Source organism: Nicotiana tabacum, chromosome 14, assembly GCF_000715075.1.
Source record: "Nicotiana tabacum cultivar K326 chromosome 14, ASM71507v2, whole genome shotgun sequence".
NCBI classification, from domain to species: Eukaryota; Viridiplantae; Streptophyta; class Magnoliopsida; order Solanales; family Solanaceae; genus Nicotiana; species Nicotiana tabacum.
The window spans coordinates 66,173,046-66,181,047 of record NC_134093.1 but is presented as its reverse complement, the minus strand read 5'-3'; the positions used below and the strand labels follow the sequence as shown (position 1 = coordinate 66,181,047).

Sequence of the window (8,002 nt, the reverse complement as noted above, 5' to 3'; positions counted from 1 at the left end):
TCAGAAATAAGAGATGACAACGAATTTCTTCTTATGTTTCATCTTTGTTGAGTATAAAAAATTTGGAAGCTAATCTCATCGATTTCAAATATTTTTTCAACTCAAATACATATATTATAAGATAAGGGCATCTTAGAATATATCTTTTTATTTACATTGTGTGCCGTTTTTAAAAAATCACTATTACTAACAAACTGATATGATATTCGAATTTGAATTTTAATGCAATTTGAGTAGTTTGCATTGAGGTTAATCCAAGCATGGTGTCGAAAAATAAACTACTTGGCATTTTTAAGATAATATATGCAGTGTTATATAATAGCAATCAACTAATTTAGCATTTAATGATTCAAAGAATAAATTTTTTGTATATATAGGGTATTAAAAATTCAAAATTATTTTTTAGAGATATCGATAAACTTAAAATGAAGTCATACTGAAATAAGGTTTTTCCGGCTAAAGAATCATTTAAATTTTTAGATAGCCGATTAAAGTGAATTTTAAATTAAGGATAATATCTTCACTTGCATCATTATAAAGATAATCATTATTGAAATATATATATAATGTTTTAGAAATATAAATTTCAAAATAGAAATATTTTTTTTAAACATAATAGCATACAAAATAAGAATTCAAGGATAATATCATACCAAATAAGAGTTCAAGTCGTAGTAAAAGAGTCACGTTGTAATCAAAGAATCGTTTATATTGTGGCAACCTTTGTGCTTTGCCATAAATATGAGTTATTATTTCTCTTTTTGCCTATTTTTAGGTTCCAATGATACCAATGAGAATAGTGCAAAAATAAAATTATCACTACGAGATTTGAGAAAATGTTAGTCTTTTTTCATGTAATGTTTCTTAATTAATATATAACGATTATCTATAATTATTTAGAAGGTTTAAATTTGAAGGTTATTAACATATAATTCAAATAACTCAGATATTTAACATGGTTAATATCAAATATCAAAATGGACTCAAATTGGAAAAAAATAATTCAATGGCTAAAGAATTTTTAAAATTTTTAGATAGCCAACTAAAATGAGTTTTGAATTAAGGATAATATATGCACTTACATTATTATAAAAGTAATTATTATTGAAAAATAAAGTTTTAGAAACTAAAATTTTTTAAAAAAAATATTTTTAAAAAAATATCAACACACCAAATAAGAGTTCAAATAGTAGTAAAAGAGGTAAGTAGTATCCAAAGAGTCATTCATAGTCTCAACATTTAATTGTTTTGCCATAAATATGAGTTATTATTTTGCTTCCTGGCTATTTTTAGGATCCAATGACACCGACGAGAATGGTATAAAAAAAGAAAAATAGAAGAAATGGCTAATTTTTTTTCATGTAATATTTTTTATTAATACCCAATGACTATTTATATTTATCGAGAAAGTTTAAATTTTAAAATTATTTACATATAATCCAAATAACTTCAATATTTGACATGATTAGTGTCCACGCATCCGCGCGGGTACTAATACTAGTTAATATAGATAAATGTGAACATGCCTTGGCAGTTATTTTGTTAATTAAAATGTTATGAATAGGGCGATTCAAAACATGCACCCAAATCTGGAAAATACCAACAGTCGTGTCAATTATGAGAAGCCATCTGAAAAAACCAAATTAGGTGGCAAAACGTGCCTATAAATAATAGGGTTATAATACAGTATAAAATAACTAGAAAATTACTACTTCATATTCTTCAAACAATAAGTAGAATATAATGCCTCTTAGGCCAAGGCCTATCCCAGATGCCCTATTCATAAGAGCCGCCATTGATAGGCTCATCCGCGAGTCGACAAGAGATAAACAACATACAACAGAATTGCACGTATGCTGCGGGTACTGCTGCATAGGGTAGGTGAGCACATCAACAATTACGCCAGCCCTCTAAATTCCCCTCCCTGCGACCCTTCCCTAAGTAGTTTAATGTATTAAAAATAGAGCACTCATTATGACTCCTCTTAGTATTAATGAAAATTTTAGTTTCGGCTATATTCCATGTCTCGTCGCATGTCTATTTTCTTTTCTATTGTTTTATGAAGAAGAATCTGGAAAACAATTACGGAAAAAAAGATAAAGAACTAGTCCAATGGAAAATATTACAATGTTCAACTGGACTTGAAGCTCTAGTAGACACCAAAATAACAAGTACCGGTAGACGGAGTATCGACCTTGGTTCTTTACTAGTGCGTGAGCCCTAGTTGCGATAAGTGGTGGATAAAATTAATTTGTCTTGCAACTAAGTTTGACATCTAGGGAAACAAAATAATTCTGCGTCGGCATACCAGCCAAAATTATATAGTTACTCTACATGTCAAAGCCTAGTCACTTGGATTATATGTGATACTTTTGTGTTAGTTGGAGAAGAATACAGTGGTGGAGTTAACATGATTTTGGCTTTATATAGAGATATGTCTCCATGTCTCTCCGCCCTTGACTGAAATTCAAATTTTAAATTAGAGTAATCTATAGTCTAGACTGCGACGATCCAATAGGTCGTTTTGAGTACTAACTGTTATTTCTATATTCCGAGACCTCTAATAGCTTCATTTGATATTTATTGATTTGCGTGCATGGTTCGTGCCGTTTTTTGGGAAAGCTTTTACGTAAAATTTTGATAAAAAAGTGATTTTTGACTTAAAATGAGGCTAGAGTTAACCACGGTCAATATTTTGGGTAAATGACTTCGCATCGATGTTTTGACTATTCCGGTAGGTTCGTATGATATTTTTAGACTTGTACTCGTGTTTGGTTGGGGTTCGGAGAAACCCGAGCGCATTTCGGTGTGATATGTGAAAAAGTGTGAAACTTGAGTTTTCAAGTTGAAATCTTGAGATTTGAGGATCAATTCTTGTTAGTTGATGTTATTTTGATGAATTGAGGTGGCGAACAAGTTTTTATAATTTTATTATACTTGTGTGCATGTTTGGTTTGGAGCTCGAGGGGCTTGGGTGAGTTTCTGAGGCATTGCGGATTGATTCAAAATAGCTGGTGCACTTCAGTTTCTGGTGTTGAACTGCAAGTCTCGCATTTGCGAAGACCTGTTCGCAAACGCGAACTCCACTTTTGTGAAGTTGAGCTCGCATTTGCGAAGAAGGGCTGGGGGATGGTACCTCGCTTTTGCGAACTGAGTTGGGTTCGTATTTGCGGTCTCAGTGTCGCATTTGCGACCATGTGCCTGGTGAGACCAATTTCGCTTTTGTGAAGCTTGCACCGCATTTGCGATGGATGGGGTTTCACAAATGCTAGGGAAATGTCGCATTTGCGACTTCTTCAATCCTGATGCACTAATTGCATTTGCAATGCGTGTGTCGCATTTGTGGACATCACATTTGCGAACAAGTATTCGCAATTGCGACATCTGCAGTCGGGTAAAAGAGGAGAAAATCAGGACTTTTAGCTCATTTTACACTATTTTTTAACCCTAAACACTTTAAAGGCGATTTTTGAAGAATGTTTTCTTCCCAAATTCATCGGTAAGCATCTTTAACTAGTTTTCAATCAATTTCAATTACTTTTCATGAGTTTTTAACATCAAATCTTTAAATTTTATGGTAGAAATTAAGGGTTTTGGGTAGAATTTAGAAATTTTATAAAATTGAGATTTAGATCTCAAATTGAGGTAAGATTTCGAAACAAATCACATAACCGGGCTTGGGAGTGAATGGGTAATTAGGATTTGGTCCGGATCTCGGATTTTGACCAAGCGGGCCCGAGGTTGACTTTTGTTAACTTTTTTAATTTAGTTAAAGATTGAATCTTTTTCATTTGTGGGTAGTTTCTAAAGCTTATTTTGAATTGGTTGAACGATATTTGGCTAGATTCGGTTGGTTTGGAGGCTTGTTCAAAATTCGTGGTTGAGTATCGATTTGGTTGTGGAAAGAGGTAAGTGTTGTGTTTAAATTTGACTTGATGGAATTAGGACTTGTTTGGTCTATTTGCTATGTGAATTATGTGTGGGGATGACGTATATGCGAGGTGACAAGTATATATGCTTTATGTCATTAGTTATACCATGATATATCTCATTATTTTCCTTGATTGCTATATGCCATTAACTATTATTTAGGCCTTATTTGTTATCTCTTATTTAACTGTTGCTTGTTCTTGTTACATATTCCTTGATCAATATTTTCTTACATGCTATATGCTTTCACCTGTACTAGTTGAATATTTTCACTGTTTCATGCCTGTACTTGCCTTTATTGCTTTTACCTTACTTATTGCACGTTATTATGTTATACCCAATTGTAACGACTCGACTAGTCAAAGGGTACCTCTGGTACAGTGTATAAAGTACTCTATTTTGAAGGTTTCAGACATTTTACATATTTTGAGCTACGGAGCTAGGATTGAGGCGATTTTTGAGGCAATTTTCACTACATAGATTGGGGTAAGTGTTTCCTACTCGATTTTGATTATATTTCATGAATCCATCTTCGATTTTGGCATTTGATTGATGATTTTGAAAGAAAAATTAGGGATTTTTATCTAAAATTTCATAAAGTGAATTTTCGAGTTTTGAACGTCGATTCGGAGTGGACTTTGAGTGAAACTAGTATTGTTAGACTCTTAATTGAATGAGTTGTCAGATTTTGTGAGTTTTGTTGGGTTCCGAGGTGCGGGCCCGGGTTTGACTTTTTGGTTGACTTTGGGCTTTTCATTAAAGATTTGACCTTTATCGATTGGGTTTGTTTCCTTTGGCATTATTTGATGTTCTTGAGTTGCTTTTGGTTAGTTTCGAGCCGTTCGGAGGTCGGTACATGCGGGATGACGTTTCTAGAGTATTGTTTGGCTTGCTCGGTATTGGATTCAGCTTGTTCGAGGTAAGTAACACTTCTAAACTTGGTGTTGAGGGTATGAACCCCTGAATATACATGATATGTGTTTGGTGTTGAGGTTACGCACATGCTAGGTGACAGCCGTGTGGGCATGCACCGTGTGAATTATGACTCGGTCTATTCTGTGGTACTGTGTAGTTACCTAACCTTGTTTCTATCAATGAAATTTCTACGTGCTTGAGTAATTGAGCTATGATCCATGTTAGAAACCATGTTTAGGCTATATGCTTATTCTGTTGGGACCCGCTGAAGTCATTTCTGCTGTTGAGTTATCTACTTAAATTGCAATTACATACTCAGTCATATTCATTCATTTGCATATCATATCTCAGCCTCTGTTATCACTTGTTGTCACATCATGTTATCATTGTTGGGCTGACTGGCATGAGAATTGTGAGGCCGGTAGACTGGAGATGATGATGACTGAGTGAGGTCGAGGGCCTGATTGTGAGTGATATTTACGAGATTGGGCTGCACACCGCAACAAGCTTTATTGATTCATGCCATGATTGGCCTATATTAGCGCTTGGGCAGGATCCGCCCTCCGGAGTTTGACATACCAGCAGTGAGCACATGTACCTACTGAGTAAGAGTGCCGAGTGACTGGGAGGACTGAGTGATTGGGAAGACTGAGTGATTAGGAGAACTAAGTGATTGGGAGGACTGAGTGTGGTTGACTAATCCGAGAGCATGATCACATGAGTTTATCATTATGGTGCATTACACTTGACATGCATACTTGGCATGTAGGCATAGAGATGCATTTCTTCATGCGGTACGGTATTGTGACATTCATGACTTCACATGCACATTGACATGTAGGCATAGAGATGTACTTTCCTCATGCCATCTGATAATGAAACATCTTATCTTTGTTGAAAGTTTTGGGAAAAATCACAGTTTTATGATATACTCACTTTTTTGGTGATTTCGGTGAAAGATTTGGATTTTACTGTTATACCTGAGAAGCATGCCTATTTTTTATATCTGTGAACGAGCTGAGCATCATATCTTTGAGTATTATTTGTACGGTTTTCATTATATTGTTACGAGTTGTTCCTGACTGTTGGAGTTGAACTTTGACTGTTATCCAAGCTCGTCACTGCTTTCAACCTAAGGTTAGGTTTGTTACTTATTGAGTACATAGGGTCGGTTGTATTCATACTACACTTCCGCACCTTGCGTGCAGATTTTGGAGCTGATGTTGCTGTGTATGGTGGGAGATGGCATTGAAGATGTACATGCGTTCCGGTTGTAGTTGCCTCTTGTTCATGGTAGCTGTAGATTCTTAAAAATCTATTTATGCACGTTTCGAACAGATGATGTATTTATTTCATACTAGCTTTGTAAACTCTAAATCTTAGAAGCTCATGATTTGTACTACCAATCCTTGGGGAGTTGTATAAATTCAAATATTTCATTTTTGACCCGTATCATTATAGTTGTGTTGTAGTTTATTGTTAATTGGCTTACCTAGCGGGTTGGATTAGGTGCCATCACGACTAGTTGGATTTTGGGTCGTGACAAGTTGGTATCAAAGTTCTAGGTTCATAGGTTCTACGAGTCATGAGCAAGAGTCTAGTAGAGTCTTGCAAATTGGTATAATGACGTCCATACCTATCTTCGAGAGGTTACAGGGCATTTAGGATAAGCTTCCCATCTTTCTTTCCTTATCGTGCGACATTGATTCAGCTTGAAGCGTATATCTTTGAATTTCTTCCACTCACCCTTATGCGCATGTGAGCGCTCAGTATCAGATGTACATTGATGGCTTGTGGATTCCATGGATGAGGTGCGAGGGGTGTTTTCTGTGTTTTGGTGATGGTCTAGTCTGGAGGACTTGAGGCCCGATTTGGACTGCAACTTAGGCTCGATAATTTCAGTTGTGTGAGCATGTGCTTTTGGACTTATATGTCTAGTGGTGTCCCTATGAGTGGGAGTGGTGGCTTGGTGAGTGGTTGGATGGCTATATGATGAGTAGGATGTGACTGCGGGATATGTTCAGATGGTTTGAATATGACAGGAAGCGTTTGCTTGAGATGTGAAAAGGACTATTGGATGCTCGATTTCTGTGGATGTGTCATACAGTCTAAAGTTATGAAGGTTTTTGAGAGATTCTTTCGTGTTATTTCATTTGTGGAACAAAGTAGATTTTCATGTCATGTTGACGAGTTCAGACACAGGAAGATTAAGTGATTGCGTAGTAGTTGTGGCTGTGAAAGGGTATAGAGAGATGTCAGTTTGAGGCTAACTAGGTGGGTTATCACCTGTGGGATAATACATACGTGTGATCCTTATGATGTTATGTGAAAGATTTCTTTTCTACCAGTAGATTATAGGTGTTGCAATTTGAGTTTGGATTGGTTGAGAATGTTGACATGGCTGTCACGAGGATGACTGCGAGCTTAGCGGATGATTTTAGGTATTTTATGGTTTGTGTTGCATGAGCTTGTGAAGAATTTAGTTGAATCTCACTGCGGGATTATGGCAATAATAGAGTATGGGTATGGTGAGTTATCAAATGTTTTATTCTAAGGCTTTGAGCTAAGTGGGGGAGTCTGCTATCGACGATTTGATTGCATGGTTATGAGTTGTACTGGTTTCGGTTCGAGGCATACTTGTGAATCAGTTATGACTTGCAGATGTTGAGATCGAGGATGACTCGAGTAAGGGAGTTTCTGGATATGGGTTATATTACACTTTATAGGTATATAGAAATCATGGAATGATTTGAGTTGTTATTCGTGACGGATGTAATGCGCATGGAGTAGGAATTTACTCGGTTGTGTTAAGACGGGGTTACTTTTTTGGGTGTTGTTGTGCTAATGAGGCATAGGTCATTCGGCCCGCTTGGGTGGTGCACATGAGATTTGAACATAGTGGATGACTCTCGAGAGGGTTCTAATGGATTCAAGATTTATATGTGGAAATTAAGAATTTTTTGGATTTGTATATGGCTAGAATCTGAGATTTACATTGGATGGTGTCGAGACTCAGGGTATTTCTATATCATTATGGATTCTACATTTCAGTAGCAGGAAGGTGAAGGAAACAACTTTAAATTCACAGAAGATCTCTTCAGAGAGGGTGTCTCAGTTGTGGTGGATACTTATGATATGGTGAGTGTCTACAGGTGCT

The 8,002-nt window shown here is 36.0% G+C and overlaps 1 long non-coding RNA gene across 1 annotated transcript; it reads left to right on the top strand.

Annotated features, from left to right (window-relative positions):
- The first annotated feature begins 1,723 nt into the window (after positions 1-1,723).
- On the top strand, positions 1,724-4,848 carry LOC142169144 (uncharacterized). The gene is made up of 3 exons (XR_012698884.1): positions 1,724-1,881; positions 4,343-4,416; positions 4,762-4,848. It is a non-coding gene; the product is annotated as an uncharacterized LOC142169144 (long non-coding RNA).
- The last annotated feature ends 3,154 nt before the right edge of the window (positions 4,849-8,002 follow it).